Source organism: Gopherus flavomarginatus, chromosome 1, assembly GCF_025201925.1.
Source record: "Gopherus flavomarginatus isolate rGopFla2 chromosome 1, rGopFla2.mat.asm, whole genome shotgun sequence".
In the NCBI taxonomy this organism is placed as follows: Eukaryota; Metazoa; Chordata; order Testudines; family Testudinidae; genus Gopherus; species Gopherus flavomarginatus.
Genome location: NC_066617.1, coordinates 214,050,424 through 214,076,147, shown reverse-complemented (window position 1 = coordinate 214,076,147; position 25,724 = coordinate 214,050,424). Strand labels below are relative to the sequence as shown.

The window sequence follows — 25,724 nt, the reverse complement described above, 5'->3', positions numbered from 1 at the left end:
ATGAATGACACCATTATAGTCTTTTGTTGTATGATGCCAACTCACATCCTCCCTGCCAACTTCTACATGGAGTACGACCAGGTCTTCAGATCACATAGGTTGCATGGGATAGTGGTTATCACAGCAAATGTGTTTAAGATTAACAAGTTACATGAAGTTCTCTGGTTTTTATCTGGAAGCTGGGCCTCTGACTCATACTGGAAATAGAAAAGCTACACCTGGATCCCCCGCCCTATTGTGAGTGTGAAGAGAGTACAGTGGGGTCTCCAGCCCATAGTGGGTTTGTGGGGAGTGTTAAAGAAGTGTTAATGCTGCTGTCTTTGGCATGGCTATACTTGTGAATTAGAGCACATTAAAGCAGCTCCAGGTGCCCTAACTCATGACCCGTCCACCCTGGCAAGGCTCTTAGAGTGCCTGGACTCTACAGCTGGAGCGCTCCTGGTAATCCACCTCCATGAGAAGATTAACGCTTGGTGCGCCTTGGCTGAAACACCCCGGCATCAGTGTGAACAAGATGTTGAATTACTGTGCTCTGATCAGCCTCCAGAAATGTCCCATAATCCCATTACGTCAAGTGGCCACTCTTGCCATTGTTTTGGAATCACTGCAGGAATGCGGATATGCCCTTTTAAAGCTCCGTTTCTGACAGCCGGTATCTGCTCCAAGACAAAACAAGCCATTACTGTGGAATGCTGTGTGTGAGAGACAGAGGCGGAGGGTAGGAAGGTCTGAATTTACAAGACAACATGCTGACATGCTCTCAGCCCCCCCAAAACCCACTCTCTCTCCCCCCACATACACACAACACACTCCCTGTCACACTCCACCCCACCTCCCCCATTTGAAAATTATGTTGCAGCCACTTGCTTGCTGGGATAGCTCCACAATGCACTGCTCTCTTTGGCCGCTGCAAGAGCTGCTAATGTGGCCGCGCCAGTGTGCTTGCACGTGTCAGTGTGGACTGACTGCATCACTTTCCCTACTTTGCTCTTCGAAGGCTCGTTTAACTCAAAGCGCTCTACATCTGTAAGTATAGCCATGCCCTTTGGCTCCTACACGTAGAGTACAAACCAAGCTCTTTTGGACCATCTCCACACTAGGAAAATTAGGTGCTTTTTATAACGAAATAGCTAAATCTTGGTTTCAGAGTAGTAGCCGTGTTAGTCTGTATCCGCAAAAAGAACAGGAGTACTTGTGGCACCTTAGAGACTAACATATTTATTGTTGCATAAGCTTTCGTGGGCTACGGCTCACTTCATTGGAAGCATCCGATGAAGTGAGCTGTAGCCCACGAAAGCTTATGCTACAATAAATGTGTTAGTCTCTAAGGTCTCACAAGTACTCCTATTCTTTTTGCTAAATCTTAGTGTAGACAGGGTAAGTTGTAGTTTGTCCTAAATGTAGCTTATTGAAGTAAATCCTAAGGGAGCGAGAATTCTTTAATGAAGATCTTAATGAGTATAAAAATATATGACAGCACAGCTAGGCCAGTGAAGATTATAACTTTTGAGATACATCTTAAAAGTCAGAGATCACACAGAAATTACAATCTCTGCTGCCCTATTAATATATATATTTCATAGCTGTGTTGGTGGAACTCATAATGTTTACAGTACTGTATTAAAAAGAGGCCTACAGAAGTTAAAAGCTCTACTGGCACAGACAACAATCTTCATAGATCTAAACGAAGAGTCTAACAAAAATGGTAACCCCTGCCCGCATTTTATGCAGTCTAGGACTTGCTGGAGAGTCCAATATTAGCTATTTTGTCTTTAAAATGTTTTCCATTTCAAAACAGAAATTTGTCAAACCAGTTCATGCTGTAGTTCTCAGCAAGGATTAGCCCATAGGACTAGTTGGAACTCTTTTATTGTAAGTTATTTTTAGAGGGGCACTGTCAACTTGAAACCCCTCGAATTTTTAAAATGAGTTAGAAGGAGGGAACACACCTGCCCCTTAGTTCCCTGGCCAATGGGTGTAGTTTTGTGATCACCTTTTCCAGTTTTTTTCAGTGCTTTTCTTTCCCCTGTTACTGTGTGAAAGGATACACATAAACAATATGGAAACTGACTGTACTTGGGAAATGCTGAAACTGACTGTTTGAAAAATGCTGCCAAATGCTGAAAATAAACTAATTTAAAAAATCCAGAAAATATTTGTTCTCTAAATTCATTCAGTTCTAGTAATTCTAGGATGTGTTAACAAAAGTAGGTTAAAAAATTCAGACTGAGGAATGATTTTACGGGTGATGTCCCCATAAATTAGTATTTAATTTGAACAAATTCATAACTCACAAAAAGAAATCTTTTCTGAGCTTAAAATAAGAATAAGACATTTAAATCAAAAAGGAATTTTTACATAATTAAAAACAAGGTCAAAGCCAGGATTTAGCATGTTGTAGGAGGGTTGCATGATGTAATCTCTGTCCTCTTTGTGTAGTCATGATTAAGGGCCTGACCCAGTACCCTGAAATCTCTGGAGATAGTCCCATTGACTCCAGTAGGTATTGGATAATGGCTAAATGAGAAAAGGAGTTTTCACACCATTTCATACTAGAGATTATAATACATATTACACATGATGTACTGTTTCACTGCACTTATTAGAGCTGCAATATAAGTCTCTAAGCTTGCATTCATATAATCATTGAAGATTAGGGTTGGAAGAGACCTCAGGAGGTCATCTAGTCCAACCCCCTGCTCAGAGCAGGACCAACTAAATCATCCCAGACAGGGCTTTGTCAAGCCAGACCTTAAAAACATCTAAGGATGGAGATTCCACCACCTCCCTAGGTAACCCATTCCAGTGCTTCACCACCCTCCTAGCAAAAGTGTTTCCTAATATCCAACCTAGATCTCCCTCATTGCAACTTGAGACCATTGCTTCTTGTTCTGTCATCTGCCACCACCGAGAACGGCCTAGCTCCATCCTCTTTGGAACGCCCCTTCAGGTAGTTGAAGGCTGCTATCAAATCCCACCTCACTCTTCTCTTCTGAAGACTAAACAAGCCCAATTCTCTCAGCCTCTCCTCGTAAGTCATGTGACACAGCCCCCTGATCATTTTCGTTGCCCTCCATTGGACTCTCTTCAATTTATCCACATCCCTTCTGTAGTGGGGGGACCAAAACTGGATGCAATACTCCAGATGTGGCCTCACCAGTGCCAAACAGAGGGGAATAAACACTTCCCTCAATCTGCTGGCAATGCTCCTACTAATGCAGCCTAATATACCATTAGCCTTCTTGGCAACAAGGGCACACTGCTGACTCATATCCAGTTTCTCATCCACTGTAACCCCAGGTCCTTTTCTGCAGCACTGCTCCTTAGCCAGTTGATCCCCAGCCTGTAGCACTGCATGGGATTCTTCCGTCCTAAGTGCAGGACTCTGCAGTTGTCCTTGTTGAATCTCATCAGATTTCTTTTGGCCCAATCCTCCAATTTGTCTAGGTCACTCTGAACACTATCCCTACCCTCCAGTGTATCTACCTCGCCCCTCAGCTTAGTGTTATCTGTGAACTTGCTGAGGGTGCAATCCATCCCATCATCCAGATAATGAATAAAGATATTGAACAAAACTATTCCCAGGACCGACCCCTGGGGTACTCCGCTTGATATCAGCTGCCAACTAGACACAGGGCTGTTGATCACTATCCACTGAGCCCAACAATCTAGCCAGTTTAGTCCACCCTCCTGGCTTTCCTATCCCTGTTCTGACCCTTCATGCAGGCGCCCACAACTGGCTGCTGCAGCCTGGTGACTCTTAGACCTGGGCTACACTAGCAGGGGGGGTTCAAACTAAGATCCACAACTTCAGCTACGCTATTGGTGTAGCTGAAGTTGAAGTATCTTAGTTCGACTTACCTGGCCGTCCTCATGGCAGCGAGTCGACTGCTGTGGCTCCCGTCGACTCCACTTACTCCTCCTGACAAGGTGGAGTACGGGCGTCGATTTGGGGATCGATTTATCACGTCCAGATCAGATGCAATAAATCGATCTCCGATACGTCGATCCGAGGGGTAGTATAGATGTTACTCTGCAGGGGATCTCGTAAGTTAAGAGTGAAAATACCTTCAACCTGCCAACCCAATTAGCACAGCACTGAACTGTTAAAGAGCCATTCAAGGGATAATGAAGCCATTCAACAGGCATTTGCCAACCCCCGGATATATACTGTCAGTTTCTGAATTTACTGACAAAAACAGTTGTGCATGACTGTAATATTTACTCAGAACATGTTAGTCTACACAGGACCTTAGTTTAAAATTTGCTTTAAAAATATTTTAGTAGTGAGTTGGTGAAGATTATAAAATCACATCTGTAAAAAATCCCTGCATAGATTTTTAGATGGACAATCATCTTTAGCCTTAAATGCTTGGATCTTCCGACACATAGTTTTTAAAATAAATCCTTCAAAAGACCACCCTTATCTAAAATACACATTTTAATTTTAATTAGTATAGTAGAAAAATCTTGCTTCCAAACAGGGCCAGCTCCAGGCACCAGCATTCCAAGCAGGTGCTTGGGGCAGCAGTCTGCAAGGGGCAGCAGTCTGTGTATTTTTGCCCCCAAGCAGCACGCCGAATTGCCGCCGTGGATGGCTGGGGCAGTCCGTGTGCCGTTAGGGCGGCACGGGCATTTCCACGGTGGCGGCAATTCGGTGACAGCTTCTATGTTCAGCTGTCTGTGGTGGCACACCTTCTGTCTTCTGGCTGAAGACAAGCTGCCACCGAATTGCTGCCGCTGTGGAAATGCGCATGCCTTCTATGTTCAGCTGTCTGCAGTGGCGCAGCTTCTGTCTTCCGGTATCTTAGTAAGATATAAAATCCTTTGTTATGCTTCAAATCTTTAGAAACATATTTTTTAAAGTTGGTGAAATGTCATAAACATGTCTAGTGTTATGGAGATCACACACAGTAAATTAGTGTTCCCTTTTTCTAAAAGCAATGAACATTGTTATGAACATACTAAACCTCTGTGACTGATTAATTTAAAATAATGTCTCTGTTTCAGTGAGGTAAATATGTAGTAATCTGGGATTATTACTTTATGAAGGCTTAAAAGTACATTTAAAATATAAAATCAGCTTAGAAATACTGATTAAGAAAGTGTAAAACAGAGAAGAGCTGCATCATGTATTCCATAATGTTTAATGTTGTATTCAGCAAGACAGCTGACTCGCCCTTACTACAAAGTTTTTGCAAATAAATGTCTGACAAACTTCAGGGCATATATAAAACCCTGTGACTGACATTTTTTATTCCCAAATTTAGTGCTTTTAATTAGGTACCTTCTGAATGTCCATTTTGAGGAAGAGGGTACGGGGGTTTCTGTGGGGAACTGTGACTCTCCGCCACCGTGAGGCAGGCCGGGTGTCTCGCTATCCTTTGCTGCCTCGTCCCTTCCCTCCGCACCCGGGCTGCCCGAGCGTAGGGGCACCAATTTAATATTACTGCGTAGGGCCCCATAAATCCTAAGGATGGCCCTGTGTGGTGTAGTGCCCTCCCTACTTTCTGACAAACTACTGGTTGGAATAGCAGCACCAGTGAGGGGGTGTCTTGAACACCAGATCTGCATGCGCATGGTTCCTCTGTGGTTCTTCACCTGGCTGTCATCTTTCATGGCCTTCTGTGTCTACTGGAGCTGAACCAGCAGAGAGGTCCTCTCTACAGTAAATGGGGGAGTGCAGAAACTCTGCTGCCGGCCCCCTGTACATCCTCTATGCAGGGCTTACACAGTGTGGAGGCCTTGCACTGGCCTCTGCACAATGGGTGAATTTCACAGATAAGGCACATGAGCCCCTGAGCCTGCAGCTCACAACACATGGGTAGGCCCTACTCATGTATTGTAAATTGCAGGGTTGAGACTGAAGTTTTCACAAAAATGGTGTTCTCCACTGACCACTTTAGAAACACCTCCCACCACCTCCAGCTTCCCTGACACATGCTTTATAAATGAGACTGTTTCTTGAAAGGATATCCTAAGATTAAACCTGTGACACTGATCCTCTCCTGTCTCCTCTTTTCCCAGTTCCTCTCACTCTTGTCCAATTTTTGGGGGGTTACTGAATAAAGCATTGACTATAGTGCCTAATGGTTTTTTAAAAAAAGAAATCAAAAAACTTTCCCAGTATTTTGTAGTGGATTTATTTATGCAGAGTGAAGCTTTCCACCATGTATTTTGTAATGAATCTCTGACCCTTAATAGTATACTATTCTGCAGCAATAAAAATCAAATTAACAAACAGAGTTTAGAATGGAAACTATATTTCAGCTTTGATGGTGCACTAGACTTTTTTTGCTTTCACATTTTATTCTTGTATTATGTATAAAGACCATGTAATTAAAAAAGAGACTGAGGGATTCTACTGATTTTTAACCTTAAAAATAGCAGCAATATCAATGACGTCACTGTTTTTTGATGGAGAACTCTCTTGAGGACTAGAGAAAGAGAGTAGGAAAATGACATCACAATAGCCTGAAAACTAATCTGCAGCTTTTCCAGCCCTCTGCTGTGGGAGGGGATATGGACTTCTTCACAGAGACCCTGTCCACACTAAGACTTTCTAAATATCTCCCAGCATTGTTAACAATGCTTCAGCTCCACTGGTGCTAGTAACGTTGAAAGCACTAATGTGATGGGCTCTTGGCTGACACAAGCATTAACACTATGTCAATTAGTTCTGCTTAAAGCAGGACCAGATGGCACAGTGGTGAAAGCACCTAAGCTCTGTCTGTACAAGGTCACACAGCATTGCTTTTATTAGTAGACCTGCATTGGTGGTAGGGCACTAGTGGGAGATATCCTGGAAAAATGCAAGTGCAGGCAAAATCCAAGTGTGGAACTGAAGAGGATTTTCATTCTTGTAGAATTTAAAAGCTCTGCAAGGACTTAGCTTCAGGCTCCAGCCCTCTACAGCTCCTAAGTGAAGCTATAAACATTCCTATTGTCCCTGCTCACAAGGACCAAATCGGTTTCTTGCTATGTAATTCTTGCAGTAGTGCAGACAGGTTCACAGATTGATAGTTGTAATGTGGCAAAAGAAACTCTTGACCTGGTAGTTTTGCAACATCTCTTCCCGCAGGAAGAATCTTTAACAGGGCAGTGTGTAGTATTCTCTATAAAGAAGGTTTTATGGATAACTCCCTGATGACAAGGGTTCCAAATGGTCATATATCAGAGACCTTTAGGCTATTAAAAGACGACAATAGATTATTGTCAAATCTTCCCTTATGAAACCTTAACTATATCTCAAATCTGCAAAGGGACAAACCAACTATTATATCAATACAGATGCCTCCATTCACAGCATAATGGGTCTAAAGAAGTTATAGATGTGCTGTGGTGTCAAAATAAGTCTTTTTTAAGTATCACTGACATCAAATTTTCTTGGAGATGACTAAGCACCTCTTGATAAAAAGATTCAGACTATTAAGAGCGACATTTTCAAAAGATGGAAATTCTGTGAGCTGAAACCCATGGAGCTACAGGATTTCATTATCCTTAACTGTTAAAACAAATGGGTTTGAAATTGAGTTTTTGAAGACTGGTGACTTATGTGTGTCATAAACAGATAGTTAAGGGTTAATGTCTCTTTTACCTGTAAAGGATTAACGAACAGTGAACCTGCAACACCTGACCAGAGGACCAATCAGGAGACAAAATACTTTAAAATCTTGGTGGAGGGAAGCCTTTGTTTGTGTTTTTTGGGTTTTGCTTTGTTCTCTCTGGGTCCTGAAAGGGACCAGACGTGTAACCAGGTTTCTTGCCAGTCTCCCTGCTACAGTCTCTTATATATTCAAAATAGTGAGTATTAAGTAGAAAAGGCGGTTATAGTCTTTTGATTGTTTTCTGTATTTGCAAATGTGTATTTTGCTGGAAGTATTTTAAATTGTAATTTTGCTGGGGGGAGGCTTCTCTCTAGTGTCTATAAGCTGAAAGATCCTGTAACTTTTACCATCTAAATTACAGAGACAACTGTTACTTTTTTTCTTTCTTTTTATTAAAAGTTTTGCTTTTTAAGACCTGTTTGATTTTTTCCCCTTGTTGAGGCTCAAGGGAATTGAGTCTGTACTTACCAGGGAATTGGTGGGAGACAGGGAGAGAGAAGGAAGGGGGGAAAGATGGAATCCCTTTGTTTCAGATTCACGGAGCTTGAATCTGTCTCTCTCTGTCCAGGATAGCCCAGGGAGGGAAAGCCTGGGAGGGGGAGAGAAGGGGGAGAAAAATCCTGATTTCTCTGTGTTGTGATTCAAGGAGTTTGAATCACGGTGATCTCCTAGTGTACCCAGGGCGGGAAAGATCTTGGAGGAAGAAAGGAGGGGGAGGGGAAATGGTTTATTCCCCTTTGTTGTGAGACTCAAGGAATTTGGGTCTTGGGGTCCCCAGGGAAGGTTTTTGGGGGGACCAGAGTGCCCCAAAACACTATATTTTTGGGTGGTGGCAGCTTATCAGATCTAAGCTGGTAATTAAGCTTAGAGGAATCCATGCTGGTACCCCATCTTTTGGACTCTAAGGTTCAGATTGGGGAATTATACCATGACAATGTGAAATAAATTATTTGTCTCAGTTCTGTTGCTACTGCTCAGCTGTTCACATCACAAAACACCATCCCAGCTGCCACCACCTAGAATCCTCCATGCCAGGAGTTCTGTGTGTTCCCCCGATTCCCAGGATTCTATATTGCATCCTTTCCCTTTGTAACAATATGCAAGTGCCAGCAGACACTTTCAGCAGCATGCTGTTTCCTGGGGGAAACTGTTTGGAAGCAACACCTCCTAGGAAACTGTCTGAGAAGCCATGAGGCAGAAGAAGCCATGATGTAAGCAGCCACAATAAAGCTGGAGTTTGTAAATGAACCTTGTGTCAGAGTGAGATCTTAAAATGCAAATGATCGAGCATAACACATGGTGGCAGTGGTAATTAAATCTGAAACAGCAGGAGAGAACATTCAGTGCTTCACTGCAGAGGGCAGAATAGTTCTGTGAGTACACGGTTTGTCTTATGAGAAAAGGCTAATAACAGAAAATGGAGAGTCCGAACACTCCAGGGACATTAAATCTGCAAGCTAAGAATTTAGTTCAGCCAGGGAAGATCTGAAAAGAGGAATTTAACCTCTATGTAGTTATAGCTCTGGCAGATAGAGGATGCTGTGATAATAGAACTGCTTTATCACCGTATTGGAGAAAAAGGAAGAAAGATAAGTGAGACTTTGTGCATGGAAATTCCAGAACCTCAATGCACCTTAGAAGGAAAACAGGCTGTTTTGATATTCACTGAAACCCCAAGAAGCAGTTGCAGAGAGTATAGATGCGTACAGCATTGATTTAGAAGTGCTAGCAGCCAGTTCTAATATTGGAATTCTTAAAGATTCATTGATAAGAGACTGGACAGCATGTTGGATGAAACTTGCAAGTCTGAGAGCAGTTGCTGAGGGAAACTGACTTGATTTTGGGGAGAAGCTTAGAAATATGTAGGGCTGCAGAGCTATACAAAAGAGGATTAGAAGCCTGGAAAGGCAGGCAGCAGAAACTGCCCACACAGTGCATAAGAAAAATAAAAACCAGATACAACATCAGTAGATGACAACAGTACAGACAGATGCAAATGCTGTGGGAGAAAACATGTGAGATAGAACAAAAAGTGTCTGACTTATGAGAAAAAATGTCACATCTATGACAAATTTAATCATTTTGCAGCCATGTGTATGTCCTGAGGGGAAAAAAAACAAATCCAAGGCACGCAGAGTAACTGAAGAGAGCAACATTGAGTATGAAGACTGTAATGGGGCAACTACCCCACTGCAAAGTAAAAGGGATTAAGAGCAGCTGAGGGAGGCTGGCGAGGTAGTTGGCCCCAGTTGTGGCTGGTTTAATCAGGCCACAGCTGGCCTGGATAAAAGGGCTGTGGAGACAGGAGACAGAAGAGTCTCATTCTAGCCCTGGAGTGGGAAGGGTTAGCTACCTGAAAACAAGATATCTGAGGCTATGTCTTCACTACCGGCCGTATCGGTGGGTAGCAATCGATTTCTCGTGGATCAATATATCGCGTCTCATCTAGAAGCGATATATCGATCCTCGAACGAGCTCCTGTCGACTCCGGAAGTCCACCAACGCGAACGGCGGTAGCGGAGTCGACAGGGGGAGCCACGGACGTCGATCCCGCGCCGTGAGGACGGTAGGTAACTCGATCTAAGATACTTTGACTTCAGCTAGGCTATTCACGTAGCTGAAGTTGCGTATCTTAGATCCATTTCCCCCCCCTAGTGTAGACCAGCCCTGAGACAGAGCAGTGTTGGGGATGGGTAAGAGGAGTTGGGGAGCTCCAGCCTGGTAAAAGCCCAGGCTGCAGGCCTTGTTGAAGGCCTACAAAGGTACTGGGGCTGCAGAGATACACCCTGGGAATAGGCAAAGGCAGCAGGTCCTAACCCCCTTGCCGATGATGAGTGGCCATTACAGACTGCAGTCTGCCCCAGTGAGCAGGGGCTAGATAATGACTGGCAGTAGCCACTGAGACAAGATGGGTTTATAGGGTTGAGGGTTCCCCTGGGAGGGGAAACCCAGAATAATGGGGTACTGCTGGGGGCAGAACCCTGAGTAAAGGGGCACCGGGATCCGGGATGGACATGGGGACCTGAGGCTAGTGAGCCACTGGCCTGCAGAGGGTGCTCTGAGCTGCAATCAAGCTAATTCCCAGGACAACCAGCAGGAGGTGCTGCACCAGTGGGTCTCGCTTCGCTACAAGGACATTATGTGGGTGACTGAACAGTGAGTAAACACCGTGAAAGGAGACCCTAGTAAGCACCAGACACAGTTGTATGCTGCCATGTTACTTGGAAAGAAAGTGATATGATTTCAATTAGATTGTAGTGCAAATTGTAACATTATCCCAGTCAATCTGGTGAACGCAGACATATGATTGGAGGAGACTAACCAGCTGTTAACAATGTACAATCATACCACACTAAAGCCCATGGGAAAATGTAAAATTTAATTAGGAAATCCAAGGAACAAAAAGAAATACAGACTGGATTTTGTGGTCATAGATGATGAGACAGCAGTACCACTTCTGGGCTGCAAGGATGCTCAAGCCATGAACCTGATAAAAGTATAGTTCCAGAACATAATGAAAGTGGATAGCAGGGTGACTGAAGATTCCTTGGATGGTATTACCTGGGCCCAGAAGATGATATAGAGGGAGCAGACAAGTGTGTTTCAGGGAGATGGACAGTTAGATGCTTGTTATAAAGTAGAGACTGACACCAGTGTGAAGCCATTTAAATTGCCAAAAAGAAAAAAGTGCCCAGTGCATTACTACAGCCACTAAACGAGGAACTGCTGAGCCTATGAAGTCATACAGCCTGTAGAGAAGAACACAGACTGGATAAGCAGTCTCATGGTGGTAAGAAAACCATTTGGAAAACTGAAAATATGCAGAGACCCAAAGCCTTTAAATGAAGCTTTGAAATGGAACCGTTTTCCTCTGCTGACAATTGAGGATATATTACCAGTTCTGTCTAAAGTGAGACTTTTTACAGTACGCAATATAAAAAAGAGATTCTGGCATGTTGAACTGGATGAAGAATCACATTATTTACAGCCAACTCCATTTGGGAGATACCAATCAATGGTTAAAGATGCTAGTGGGAATCAGTCTGAGAGAGGGGTATTCCAGAACAGACTGACCCAAGCATTGGAGGACTTGATGGGAATCCAGACAATAGCAGACGATGTGCTGATAGTGGGAGAGGGTGACAATCCATAACAAACGCAATGAGTTCATGACTACAAATTACTACAATTTTTCCAGCGAAACATAGAAAAGAATATTAAATTGAACTTAGTAAGCTCAGGTTGATCATAACCAAGATGCCACAGACTGGACATATGTTGACCTCCTAAGGCCTGAAAGTAGACCCAGAGAAAGTGAGGGCATGTAGTGAGGCGGTGTGGCTCCCCTCCTCCTCAGGGAGGGTCGAGCCCCGTCAGACACCTAAGGGGGTGGGGCCACAGAGCAGTGAGCCCGCCCCTCAGAGGGTTAGGAGGCAACCCGGAAGTATAAAAGCCAGCCGTCAGCGCTCAGTTGAAGCCCAGCCGCCGTCGGGAGCAGACCTGCCAGAGGGTGCTCGTGACTTGAAAGCTGCTGAGGCCCAGGGCCATTGCCCTGACTGGCCGGAGCTTCCCTGCGCCTGCTACGACGAGGAGCTGCCGGAGCCGCCCCCGTCCCTGCTGTTACCCCGAGGAACCCCCGGAGCAGGCCTGGCTGGACTTCCCAGAGGTACTGCCGGACATACCGCCCAGCCCTGGCCGGGAGGGGCCCATGCTACTAGACTTCCCAGGGGCTGACGCCACAGATCAGGTAGACCCAGAGGGGGAGACTGGAAGTAGCCCAGGGGCAGCCGACTCCAGTCAGGCTGCAAGTGTACCTGAACCCATGTCAGTGTGTTGCAGTCAGGAACGCCACTGACCGTTAGCGGTGATAGCCGCTACTAGGGCACCGGGCTGGAACGCAGTGGAGTGGGTAGGCCTGCATTCGGTTGGCAAAATCCCCCTCTCCCCGGCCTAAGGAGGCCATCAAGTCCAGCGACTGACTGCTCGACCCTGAGCCACGAGGGTCTCAGCCTTTGTAACTGTGTGTTTGGTGCCCCGCCCGAACCAAGGGCTGGGCCCCCTTTAACTCTGCCGCTGCTCGGTCCTGCCCCAAAGGCCCCGAGCTGCCTGAACTACTGACTGCTCAACCCTGAGCCACGAGGGTCTGAGCCTCTTGTAACTGTGTGTTTGGTGCCCTGCCCGAACCAAGGGCCAGGGCCCCCTTTAACTGTGCCACTGCTCGGTCCTGCCCCAGAGGGCTCGAGCTGCCTGAACTGTTGACTGCTCGACCCTGAGCCACAAGGGTCTGAGCCTTTATAACTTTGTGTTTGTTGCCCCGCCCTATAGCAGAAGGCCGGGGCCCCAAGTGATTGTGCTGCGTCGCTCAGCCCTGAAGAAAGGGGCTGACATAGACGACGTGTATCGAGGCCGGTGTGGCTCCCCTCCTCCTCAGGGAGGGTCGAGCCCCGGCCGTGTGCCTTTACAGGGCCTTAGAGAAATACCAAAACCTAGCAGTGTTAGAAGAGTCAAAAATTTCCTGGCAATGCCAATTATTTAGTAAAGCTTTGCAACTATCTGTCTGAGAGCTGCAAAATCCTGAGACAGCTGACACATGAAGACACCTTATGGGAATGGACAGACCAATACAAGCAAGCATTCCAGAAAGTAAAAGAGATGAATGGGAAGGCTCTCATTTTGAAATATTACAATACAGAGAAACCCCTGATGCTGCAATGTGATACATCTGAGTTGGGTGTCAGGCTACCATGTTATAAGGAGGACAAACTGTTGTGATTACAAGCACAGCATTGTCTGTGACAGAGAAGGGCTATGCTCAAATTGAAAGAGAGTTGTTAGCCATACTCTTTGGAATGGAAAAAAAATCACCAACATACTTACAGTTGCACCATGGATATATGATCTGACCATACACCTCTCAAAAGCATTTGGAGAAAGCCATTACTCAGTGTAGCAAAGTGCTTACAGTAGATGATCTGTATGTTGTACATCTGCAGTTCTATCATCAAGTATTGCTCAGGCAGAGACTTGGTTTTGGTGCACATCTTAGGCCCACGCATACTTGCCAGAACCCAGTAAGAAAGGATCTGTAGAGACTGAGAGGGAGAAAATAAATATGGTACAGTACCTACCTATCTTGGAAGAACGGCTGAGAGATATAGAGAGAGGTACAGAGCAAGAGAGAATGCTGCAGACATTGAAACTCATGATCCCACAAGAATGGCCAGGGACAAAAGACCAAGTACTTAAAGAGGTAACACCATTCTTTCAGTAGAGAGACAAAATGTGTGTACAGATGATGTTATATTTCAGGGGAAAAGAGCAGTTATTTCAGCAGCTCTTAAGAATGAGACTGTGCACAAAGTTCATTCATCACAATCTGGGAATTGAAGGTTGCTTAAAGTGAGCCAGAGAGACTTTATACAGTAACTCCTCACGTAAAGTCGTCCCGGTTACCATTGTTTCGTTGCTGATCAATTAGAGAACATGCTTGTTTAAAATTGTGCAGTGCTCCCTTCTAACGTCGTTTGGCATCCGCATGCTTTGTCCAGTGCTTGCAGGAAGAGCAGCCCATTGCAGCTGCCTGGTCGGGACTTGGAACCAGGGTGGACCAGCAGCCCCCTTATCAGCTCCCTGCTCCCCTAAGTTCCCTGTGCAGCAGCTGCCCAGCAGGCTATCAATTGCAGCTGTCCCTCCCCCAACTGCCATGTGCTGCTCCTGCCCTCTGGCTTGGAGCTGCTCCCCGAGACTCCTGCTTGCTGTGCAGCGGGGGAGGGTAGGATGGGGGGGCTAATGTCAGGGTGTCCCCCCTGCTCCTGCACCCCGCTTACCCCATCTTCCATAGAGCAGGGGGGGACACACGACAGAGACAGCTTCCAGACAGCAGCAGTCTGGTCTCAGCTTCCTGATCTAATTAACAAGTGTACTTCTGACCCCACTCTCTCTCTCTCTCTCTCTCTCTCTCACACACACACACACACACACACACACACACACACACAGTGTGTATCTCTGTCTGCCCTCCCTCCTTTCCTGCTGCCTTATAGAGTGTGAGAGTTAAACCTCGAGGGCTCAGCCAATTGCTAGTTCATCATTTAGCAGTAAGGCATTCCCTGGTAAATATCCCACCCTCTGACTCCTCTACCTCAACCAAAGCAGCAAAGAATCCTGTGGCACCTTATAGACGTTTTGGAGCATGAGCTTTCGTGGGTGAATACCCACTTAGTCAGATGCATACATGTTAGTCTATAAGGTGCCACAGGATTCTTTGCTGCTTTTACAGATCCACACTAACACGGCTACCCCTCTGATACTTGATACCTCAACCAAGAGGGGTGGGGGGTGTGTGTGTGTGTGTGTGTGTGTGTGTGTGTGTGTGTGTGTGTGTGTGTGTGTGTGTGTGTGTGTGTGTGTGTGTGTGTGTGTGTGTGTGTGTGTGTGTGTGTGTGTGTGTGTGTGTGTGTGTGTGTGAGAGATAGTCTTTTGTCCGGTGAAAAAAGTGTCCCTGGAACCTAACCCTCTCATTTACATTAATTCTTATGGGGAAATTGGATTCGCTTAACATCATTTTGCTTAAAGTCGCATTTTTCAGGAACATAACTACAATGTTAAGTGAGGAGTTACTGTACTGGCCAGGAATGAATGAGCAATTACGGATATTCGTGAAAAAGTGTTATGTATACAGATCCTGGAAAGACTGTCAACCAAAAGAGATACTGTGGCAACAAAAAGTTCCAGAAAGACCACTGGTGAAGATGGGAGTGGATTTGTTTTACCTGTGGGAACAAAGAACATGATCATTGTAGACTATTTTTTCCAGTTTCTGGGAGATAGTCTATTTACCAAACACAGGATCCAGAACAGTCATACGGAAAAGAAAAGCACACTTTGCATGGAGTGGGATACCAGGTATTGTGTTTTCTGATAACAGACCACAGTTTATTTCAGAAGAGTTCCAGAAGTTCAGTAAGGACTGGAATTTTGATCACATAACATCTTCACCGGGGTATCCTCAAAGCAACAGCAAAGTAGATTCAGCAGTAAAAACTGCTAAAGTAACTGTTGGGAAAAGCAAAAACTGCAGATGCTGACCCATACTTAGCACTGCTAGATCAAAGGAATACTCCCTCACAAGGCCTAAATTGTAGCCGGCCCAAAGACTGATGAGCCAGAGAATGAAGATATTCTTGCTGACATGCAGAAGGTTGTTAGAGCTTAGGTACTGCGGTGCTTCCCTTGGCGACTATGGAGAAACCAACAGAAAAAAACAAGTGTTTTACTACAACAGATCTGGAGTCAGGTGACAAAGTGCATATACAACCATTAACAAAACAGGATAAGTTCTGGCACAAAGCTACAGTGGTGCAAGTAGGAAAACAGAGATTTCATCAAGTCCACATGGACAATGGAGAGAGAGTGAGGTGAAACTGTAGGCACCTTAAGAAAACAAAAGAAATCTCTAAGGACAATACAGACAACACCATAGTGTTCTACTGCAGGAGAATCCCGAGCCAGAGTTGTAGAAGAGGACAGTGTCAGGGACCTACCAAAGGAAAAACAGGAACTTTTGATAGAGACTCCAGCAACATCAAGTCTAGAGACTGTGGTTGACCAGATAGGAGGAAGGCAGCACCAGGGCAGTACCCGTGAATCACACTGTACTAGAGGAGGGCAGATTGTTAAAAGACCTGCTCATCTGAGGGATTTTGTGTGATGGATTTCTAAGTTGTACAGGTATATAGACAGACAAACTTGTAAGATGATGAATGCAGTAACTGCAAGAACAATCAGCATCAGAAATGAATATATTAGATTAGGTTATCCGTTATTGCTGGGGTGCTAGACGGTTTTCTTTTAAAGAGAAGAGATGTAACAATATGAAACTGCTAGCAGCCCCTTTCAGGCAGCATATTGTTTTCTGTGGGAAAATGTTTGGAAGCGACACCTCCTGGGGAACTGTCTGAGGGCTTGGCTATACTTGCAAGTTAGAGCGCATTAAAACAGCCCTGGGCACCCTAACTCCCGAGGTGTCCACACTAGGGGCACGCAGAGTGCCTGGACACTGCAGCTGGAGCACTCCTGGTAATACACCTCCACAAGAAGTATAAAGCTTGCTGCGCCCCAGCTGAAACACTCAGGCATCAGTGTGGACGAGGTGTTGCATTACTGTGCTGTGACTGGCATCTGGAAATGTCCCATAATCCCTTGAAATCAAGAGGCCACTCTTATTGTTTTGAAACTGGCTGCAGGCATGTGATTATCCCCCTTCAAAGCTCCGTTTCTGACAGCGAGCATGCTTATCTGCTCCAGGACAAAGCAAACCATTAGTGTGGAATGCTGCTTGTGTGGATGTGGGGGGGGACAGGGGTCTGCTGCTGTGTGAACTTATAAAGCATACTGACACACTCTCTGCCCCCCCAAAACACACTGTCTCTCCTCCCACATACACACAACACACTCCCTGTCACACTCCAACCCCTCCCATTTGAAAAGCACATTGCAGTCACTTGCACACTGGGATAACTACCACAATGCACTGCTCTTTGTGGCATTGCAAGAGCTGCTAATGTGGCCATGCCCGTGCGCTTATAGCTGGCAGTGTAAACACACGGCAGCGTTTTCCCTGCTGTGATCTCCGAAGGTTGGTTTAACTCCCAGTGCTCTATGTCTGCAAGTGTAGTGAAGCTATGAGGCTGAAGAAGCCATGTTATAAGCAGCCACAATAAAGCTGGAGTTTGTTAATTAAATTTGTGTCAGAGTGAGATCTCATATGGCAGATGATCCAGACATAACAAAGCATAAAATCACATCAGGAACTCTATATACTCCCTTCCATTGTTCCCCTCCCACTACAGCAGAGGCTTTGTGTGTCCCTGTGAAGGGGTCCACTCACTTCTGGTGCTTCCTTTTGGCCAGGCATGACATAGCAGCTCTCTCTCCACTGCAGATTTCCTGCTAGTTACTGCAGAAGTGAGGCAGCCACATGTCTCTTCCTGTGACCTGGCCCTCTGACCAGGTCACTTAAAAGTCTCTTCCGTTCCAGGGTTGTCTGAATAAAAAGCAGGGGGAATTAATGTAAATAAACCGAATTAATAAGAGACAAAGGGGAATTAATCCTGCTCAGGGTTGAGTCTGACCCTCACTTCCCTAAGGGAGGGCTTCAGGCAGTGGTTGTCTGGGAAGTTCCTGCCTTCAGTCAGTACTTTGCTCAGGGGCTGAGGGTTGACAGTCTGTCCTCTTCCCAGGTATGCCCACAAGTGAGCTGCTCTGCTCCCTTTTTAATCTTCTCCTCCAACCTGTGCATGCCTTGCAGGTCTGGCAGGCTGAGCCCAGAGCAGCTCCTTAACCTCTGGTTGTCGGGAGTTTGTATATCTGATCACACCACACTGTTATTTCTTGTTTCTGGCTCTGAGATAAGTCATTCAGGGTGTCAATATTTGAGATGGGGGTATTGTTACTGTAGAAGGTGGTAATGGCTGCCTCAGCTGGATTCTGTGATCAGCCTAGTTGAGGCTGATAGCTCTAACCAGCTGTCAGGGGCTCTCTGTGCCCCCAGTTCTTCCCATTTTCCTGATTTTCACCTAAATCAATAAAATTCTGCCCAATGATGCCTTGAATATTCCCTGAAATTTTGCAGTTGATTGGACATGGCATTCAAATGTTATCATGATTCAGATAAACAGAGAAATGCCTTTGAATTTAGTTTAAGGCCCCATAAGCTCAACCAATTATTCACACTGGAAGAACTTTAAAAAATAATGTTAATAATTCATGCTATTTATTTACTTTTTACATTGCACTTAAAACTATCAATTAAATCGAGTCAATTAAAAACCAAAATCAAATGTAGCTTCATGAACTACCCCTTCTTCTGACCATCTCTCCCCCCCTCCCCCCGGCTACTTTCTGTGGCTGGAAAATCATATTATCTTATTTTATTTTTTCCCTGTTGCTGTGTGAAAATCCCATAAAAATAACAGAGGAAACTGATGCTTATAATGCTGTGGACAGTTCCACATGGGTAGACCCCACGCACAGAGCAGCTTGCAGGACTGCAGCCTGAGCGACTGGCTATACATAAAGGGCTAGATTCACAAAGGTTCTTAAGTGTTGCAATATCTAACCCCGTAGGTGCTCTGCTGCCTGGTGGAATTCTCAGCCCTGACTGAGGCACCCAGGTTCTCCTTGCATTGTATGGCCACAGTTAGGCATCCAAGAAAGGAAGTCTCAGAAGCCAACAAACTTAGGCTATGTTAACCAGGAATTAAATGCAGAAGACAGGAGCAGGGCATAGGACCAAATCCTCAAAGACATTTAGATTCTTGACCAATAGACTGGAGAGAGGTTCCTTGTTCTGCTTGGGATTCTGAGCTGTGAATGCTCTCCTAGAGTAGAGAACCTAAACCTCCCCTTTCTTGTGAAAAAACAGCAAGACCAACAACAGCCCAGTGGCTAGGGTGCTCACCTGGAATGTGGGAGACACAGATTGAAATCCCAACACTGCTTGTTTGGAGCAGACACTTGAGCCCTGGTCTCTCACAGCTCAGGTGAAATGTCCAAACCAGCAGGCTACTAGGTATTCTGGGTGGGCTTCTCTCACTCGCTCCTATTGGAAATGTTCCATTTTGTATTTAATAAAAAATGATTACCTACCTTTCTGTAACTGTTGCTCTTTGAGTTGTGTTGCATGTGTCCATACCACTGTAGTTGCAAGCCTCATGCTCAGCTGTCAGATAATTCTTTTCCTCAACTGTACCCATCAGCATGGCTCAAGCACCCTCTGTCACCACACCCCTGTGTGTGGGTATAAAAGGGCAGAGCTGACCAGAACCCTTCTCACTTCCTTTGTACTGGATAGACTCCAACAGAGAGAGGAAAGAGGATGGATCATGGAATGGACATGTGCAACACATCTCAAAGAACAACAGTTATAGGAAGGTAGGTAACCAGTTTTTCTTGAGTCTTTGCATATGTCCATTGTACTGTTGGTGATTACAAGCAGACAAACATGGAGGTGGGCTCAGCGCTTACCTGAACACTAGGACAACCTGCCTGAAATTGGCATCGTCCCTAGACTGATGGGAACTGATATAATGAGAAGTAAAAGTGTGGACCGATGATCAAGTTGCTACTTCACAAATGTCTATGAGCAGTACGTGCACTAAGAAAGCTGTTGAAGATACCTGGACACAAGTAGAATTTGCTAGTACTCTAGCTGGCGGGATTATATTAGCCAATTAGTAGCATAAACAAATGCATGAAGAGATCCAGATAATCCAGATGAGATTATCTGAGTGGAAACCGGATGGCCCTTAGCTCTGTCCACAACAAACAACTGCATGGAGGATCTAAGTGACTTAGTATGCTCCAGGCAGAAACGTAAAGCTCTTTTCACATCCAGTGAATGAAGTCTCTCCGCATCTCCATATGCATGGAAGCCCAGTTAACAAGAAAATTAGAGATTACCATCATATGAAATTTTGTGTGAGGGCGAAAATAAACTTTATCCTTATGGAAGACTGTATAAGGAGATGCTAGGGCTCTCAACTCGCCCACCCTTCTGATTGAGGTAATGGCAAATAAAAATGCTACCTTCATAGAGGGGTGGAGCAGAGAACAAGTTGCAAGGGGTTCAAATGTGGTCCCATCAACTTTGCTAGAACCAAGTTCAGATTCCCAAGGAGGTATAGGATCTTGCACATGTGGGTACAATCTGACCAATCTATTTAGGAATCTGGTAATGACAGGTTTGGGGAAAAGGGAGCTATTATCCACTGAGGTATGGCAGGCTGAACTAGCTGCCAGATGTATTCTTAGAGTTAATTGCCAAACTCTGATGTTTCACACATAGGAGATAGTCCAATATGAGGTTCAAGGGTGCAGGGTGTAAGGATACACCTTTCTGACAGGACCAAATGGAGAAGCACTTCCATTTAGCCAGGATAGTGCCCCAGTTGAGGGTTTTCTACTATTCAGAAATACATTCTGAACATCCTTAGAACAGGATTTCTCCAAAGGTGTTAACCATGAAGCATCCATACTGTCAGGTTGAGGGCTCACAAGTTGGGATGGAGCAGGCAGCCGTGATTCTCAGAAATCATGTCTGGCTCCAGTGAGAGAGACAGCGGAGGTTTGACTGAGACGATCAGTAGGGTCAAATGCCAGTGTTCTTGGGGCCATGTCGGTGCTGTAAGGATGAGACGCACATGGTTTTGTTCGACTTTGAACAACACTCTGAGCAGACAGGGAATTGGATGGAAGCCTGGGGTGATACCCCCTGGGAACAAAGATGATGGCATTTTTGTTGGATTTTGTTGAAAACAGGTACACTCGGGAAGTTCCCCAAAGTTGGAAGATGGGTCTGGCAATGTCTGTGAGTAAAGACCACTGGTGGTATTCAGGAAAAGATCCTGGTCAGTTGATCCACCACCATGTTCTGCTTCCTTGGAAGGTAAGCAGCAATGCAAATTGCCTCCTGGTATAACTGGGCCAACTGTGCTCCTCCCTGTCTATGTAAAACATCGTCGCAGAGTTGTCTGTTAGAAATAACAAGTTCTTTCCTACTGTATGTGGGAGGAAAGCTGAATAGGCTAGTCATAAACCATTAGATCCTGAGACGACCAGAGACCTTGAGTCTGCAGGGACCCCATATGAGCCCCCAGTCCATGGCTGATGCATCTGTGACTAGAGTGAGGGTTGGTAGCAGGGGGATAAAGGGGATCCCCACACAGACTTTCAGAGGGTGCATCCACCAATCCATAGATGACAAAATGGACAAGGGAACCTAAACCACTTTGTCCAAATGATGACGACTTGGGACATACACCAACACTAGCCATGCATGCATATTAATAAGATGCAGCCTGGTGTGTTGAACCACATAGGTACAGTGCTGCCATGTGACCCAACAGACTGAAGCAGCTGCATGCCATGTTGAGATGATATGCTTTCAGTCGCAGCACCAAGCCTTGTAGTGTTTTGAATCTGGATTGTGGTAGCAAAGTCTTGGCCTTGGTGTTGGCCTTTGTGGAGGGAGTCTAAGACTGCTCCAATGAACTCTATCCTCTGTACCAGTTTTAGGACTGACTTGCTCCAATTTACTAGAAGATCCAGGATGTTGAATGTGGACAGGATGGTGGGTACACTGGATAACATCTGAACATCAGGCCAGTCTCTCATCAACCAGTAGTCCAGGGACAGGAACACACAAACTCCTGATTTTTGTAGATGTGCTGCCACCACTGCCAGGCACTTTGTGAACACCCGAGGAGCAGCTGAGAGACCGAATGTGAACTGATAGTGGACTAATCTGCCACAAATCTGAGAAACTTCAGAAGGTTGTGTTGTATTGTGACATGGAAGTAAGCATCTTTTAAGTTGAGGGCAGCATACCAGTCCCACTGTCAGGACCGGCGGTAGGGGTTTTAGCGCCCTAGGCGCACGGCAATTTTGCCGCCCCGTGTGCTGGTCCCGCGGCTCCGGTCGAGCTGCCGCAGTCGTGGCTGTGGACGGTCGGCTGCTCCGCGGCTCTGGTGGAGCTGCCGCAGTTGTGCCTGCGGGAGGTCCACCGGAGCCACGTGAGCAACCGACCGTCTGCAGGCATGACTGCGGCAGCTCCACCAGAGCCGCGGACCAGCAGACCCTCCACAGGCACGACTGCGGTAGGTCCACCGGAGCCGCCTGCCGCCCCCTCTGGCAAAACGCAGCCCACCAATAATCCTGGCGCCCTAGGCGATTGCCTAGGCCGCCTAAATAGAAGCGCCGGCCCTGCCCACTGTTCAAGAGTGGCAAAAACGAAAGCTAGGATAATCATGCAGAATTTTATTTTCTTCAGGAATTTGTTCAGCTCTCTTAGATCTAAAATAGGCCTGAGACCTCCTTTTGCTTTGGGGATAAGGAACTAGTGAGAATAGAAGCCTTTCTCCCAAGGCCCAGTGGGACTTCCTCTATGGCTTTATGGAGGAATAAAGCAGAAGAATGGTAAATACGTTGCTTAAAAAACAGAGAATGCTCCTTAAATAGTTGGTTATATGTCTGTGAAAGGGACTATGTACAATTCATTTAGGGGGTTGTTTGCTTGTACCCAAATCTGCTAGTTTAATCCTAGGAGAGGACTTCAAACTGTAGGGTTTCAACTTTAGGGAAAATTGAGGGAAGCCTGTTTATGAATTTGGAGGTAGGAGGTGGTTGCAAATCACATCTGAATAGGAGAGAAAGGATTTTGATGCACAGGTGTTATAGGAGAGTACAAATAACAGTAGTAGTCAACCTATGTTTATGGGTGATGTGGGAATCCTCTCCTGTGTTTGTAGAAGGGCCCCTGTGAAGTGGGTGATGTGGAGCTATGTGCCACGCCCCCTCCCTGCTCCAATGGCATCTGTAGGTAAGGGTGTATCTACATTGTGAAAGAACCTAGGTCAAGTTAGAGCACTTACTTGGGATGGAGGAGACCCAGGTTCATTTTCCCCTCTGCTTACTGGGATGAAAGGATTTGAAGAGGGGATCTCCAGTCCCTCCTCTTCGGAGTGTCCTAACCATAGGGCTATGACATATTCTGATGGGTCTCTGTGTGTGTCTTTCAGTCTCTCCTGTTGAAGCTGTTATGATACTTCTCAAGAGGTCAGAGACCCCAGCTCAAATCCCTTTTGTCCATCAGACAGAGAGGGGCTTTGAACCCAGGTCTCTGAGGCTGAGAGCTATAACCACTACCTAGACAAAAGGTTACAGGGGAGGCATCAACTGTTCTGGAGTCTTATATGGCCTAATGATCCAGTACATGTGCTCAGAGCTCACCTACCAGGTCAAGTCCTGCAGGCAAGATAGGGAGGGTAATACCTATTTTCACCTGGCTTGAGGTGCTTGCTGGGGCTTAAATGTGAGATAGGTGTTGCACACATGCCCAGCAGCAGAAACATAGTTGCCATGGGGACCTCAACACAGGGGTTCTCAAACTTATTTGATCACCCACCCGCGCTTCTTTGTCTGTAGTAGATTATGCCCTCCTCCTCCCCCGGGCACCCAACCAGCAGTTGCCACTCTCTGACCACCCAGCTCTAAAGGCAGAGCAGGGAGTGGTGGCTGCTGGCCAGATGTCTAGCTCCGAAGGTGCCGCCAGCACTGCCAGCAGCAGTGCAGAAATAAGGCTGGCAATCCCGTCCCACCCTTATTTCTCTGCTGCTGTTAGTGAGGGTGCTACCTTCAGAGCTGGGTGCCTGGGCAGCAGCCACTGCTCTCCAGCCACCTAACTCTGAACATGTGCAATTTTCCCTCCATAAAGCTTCTGATGTCCCCTTTCCCCCCATACATTCTGTGCCACCCAGTGTGAGGACCTCTTCTTTACAGCAAAAAGTTAGGGGCCATGGGATGTTACGCAGCAGCTGAGCAGCTTTTGAGGAACTTGGTAGTGCCAAACTTTTGGACTTAAGCGCCTAATTCCTTTTGTGGATCTGAGCCCTAGAGGCCATGATCAGTGCCCAGTTGTGTTAAGTCCTATACAAGTATGTAGTAAAAGTGCAATTCCTGGCCCAGATAACTTATAACTGAGAGCTCTGACCTACACGTGAGTAGTCTAACTGACCTTGATGGGACTACTCAAGTGACTGACATTACTAATATCTACAGGACCAGATCCAAGGTTTGTAATGATACAGCAGGTGGATGAAACATAAGTTTGTTTTACTGTTACTGCACTTTCTGCACACAATCATGCTCTTGCATAATAAACAAGAGGTAGTTGCTTGCCTGCCCAGCCAACAGTGTGTTGCAAACATCACAACACAGCTGAATCTTGAGAATAAGGTGGTAGCATTATGGATTTTGATGGGATCTGTGAGAACACTGCTTATTGCAGAATCTCAGGGTTGGAAGGAACCTCATGAGGTCATCTAGTCTAAACCCCTGTCAAAGCAGGACCAATCCCCTGGCAGATTTTTACCCCTGTTCCCTAAATAGCCCTTCAAAGATTGAACTCACAACCCTGGATTTAGCAGGCTGATGCTCAACCCACTGAGCTCTTCGCCCTTTGTGGCAGAATCAGGTGAGACAAGGCTACCATCACTGCCAAACCAAAATTCATAGCTGATATTGCTGCAAAGCAATAGATCCGACGGGTAGAGTGCTGTCTCAAAAAACAAATGGCGCATTTCAGTGTAGACCGTCAGTCTTGGTACCTGCTGGCACAGACTGGCTGGGGTAGGTGCGCCTGGAGCTGCAGCCGCTCTGGGACGCTAAAGGGGGAAATGGAGGCAACAAGAGCTGCCAGGTTCAGTGCCACGTGCTAGGCAGACGATGGCGGCAGCAGCAAAGAGGCAGGATACACAGCCAAGGCCGGAGCAGAGGCGGCTGCCCGGATCCCGCCGAGCCCAGGTGATTTGGGGACGGGGGGGGGGGGCCCAACGCTGGATCTTCCGGAACGGGAAGGAACAGTGACACTGGGGGCGGGAAGGGCAGGCCAGCCTGCGCCGTGCGGGGAGCGCCCACGAGGCACCAACCCGCGGGGAGGGGTCACCCCCCCGTTGCCTGGGCTCCCGCTCTAGGTCACACTCGGTCCGGGCGGATCACGCCGCGCCCCGGGTACACCAGCAGTTTCTCGCCCGCACCCACCGCTGCTCGCAGCGCTCGAGCCGGGGTCGGGCCGCGCCCCGCTAGACTCTGCGCAGCGCCGGCGGCGAAGCTCATAACATGGCGGCGGCCCGCGCAGGCCGCCCACGTGACCTAGATTCCGGCTCTTTCTGGAGAGAACGTTCCGTACCCGCGCGAAACAAAGACTGACTGATCGTTCTCGCGAGCTCTGAGTCGAGCGGAGGGGAGAGAGCAACAATATCTCGCGAGACTTCGGGAGCTTTTTCTCCTAGAATCCGGAGGTGGCTGGAGGCAACCAGGAGGAGATCTCGCGGTATCCTCCAGGAAAGCCGAGCGGCTTCACTTGCAGTCATAGAAGCCCATGGTAGGAGATCTCGCGCGACGCCTCTGGAGCCTCACCCGTCGAAAACCGAGGGGACGAGCCCACGGAGATCTCGCGATAGTCCTGGATTCCTCCCCTCCCTTAATACACAACTGCCGGTTCTCTCGCGAGATCCTTGCTGCACGGGTGGGGGAAGGGATCGAGCCGGGAGGGGGCGT

The 25,724-nt window shown here is 46.5% G+C and overlaps 1 long non-coding RNA gene across 1 annotated transcript; it reads right to left on the bottom strand.

Annotated features, from left to right (window-relative positions):
• Positions 1-2,261: 2,261 nt before the first annotated feature.
• LOC127043059 (uncharacterized) lies at positions 2,262-25,690 on the bottom strand. Its single transcript, XR_007772128.1, has 3 exons — positions 25,206-25,690; positions 17,497-17,652; positions 2,262-2,517 (listed from the first exon to the last, which is right to left on the bottom strand). It is a non-coding gene; the product is annotated as an uncharacterized LOC127043059 (long non-coding RNA).
• Between the last annotated feature and the right edge of the window lie 34 nt (positions 25,691-25,724).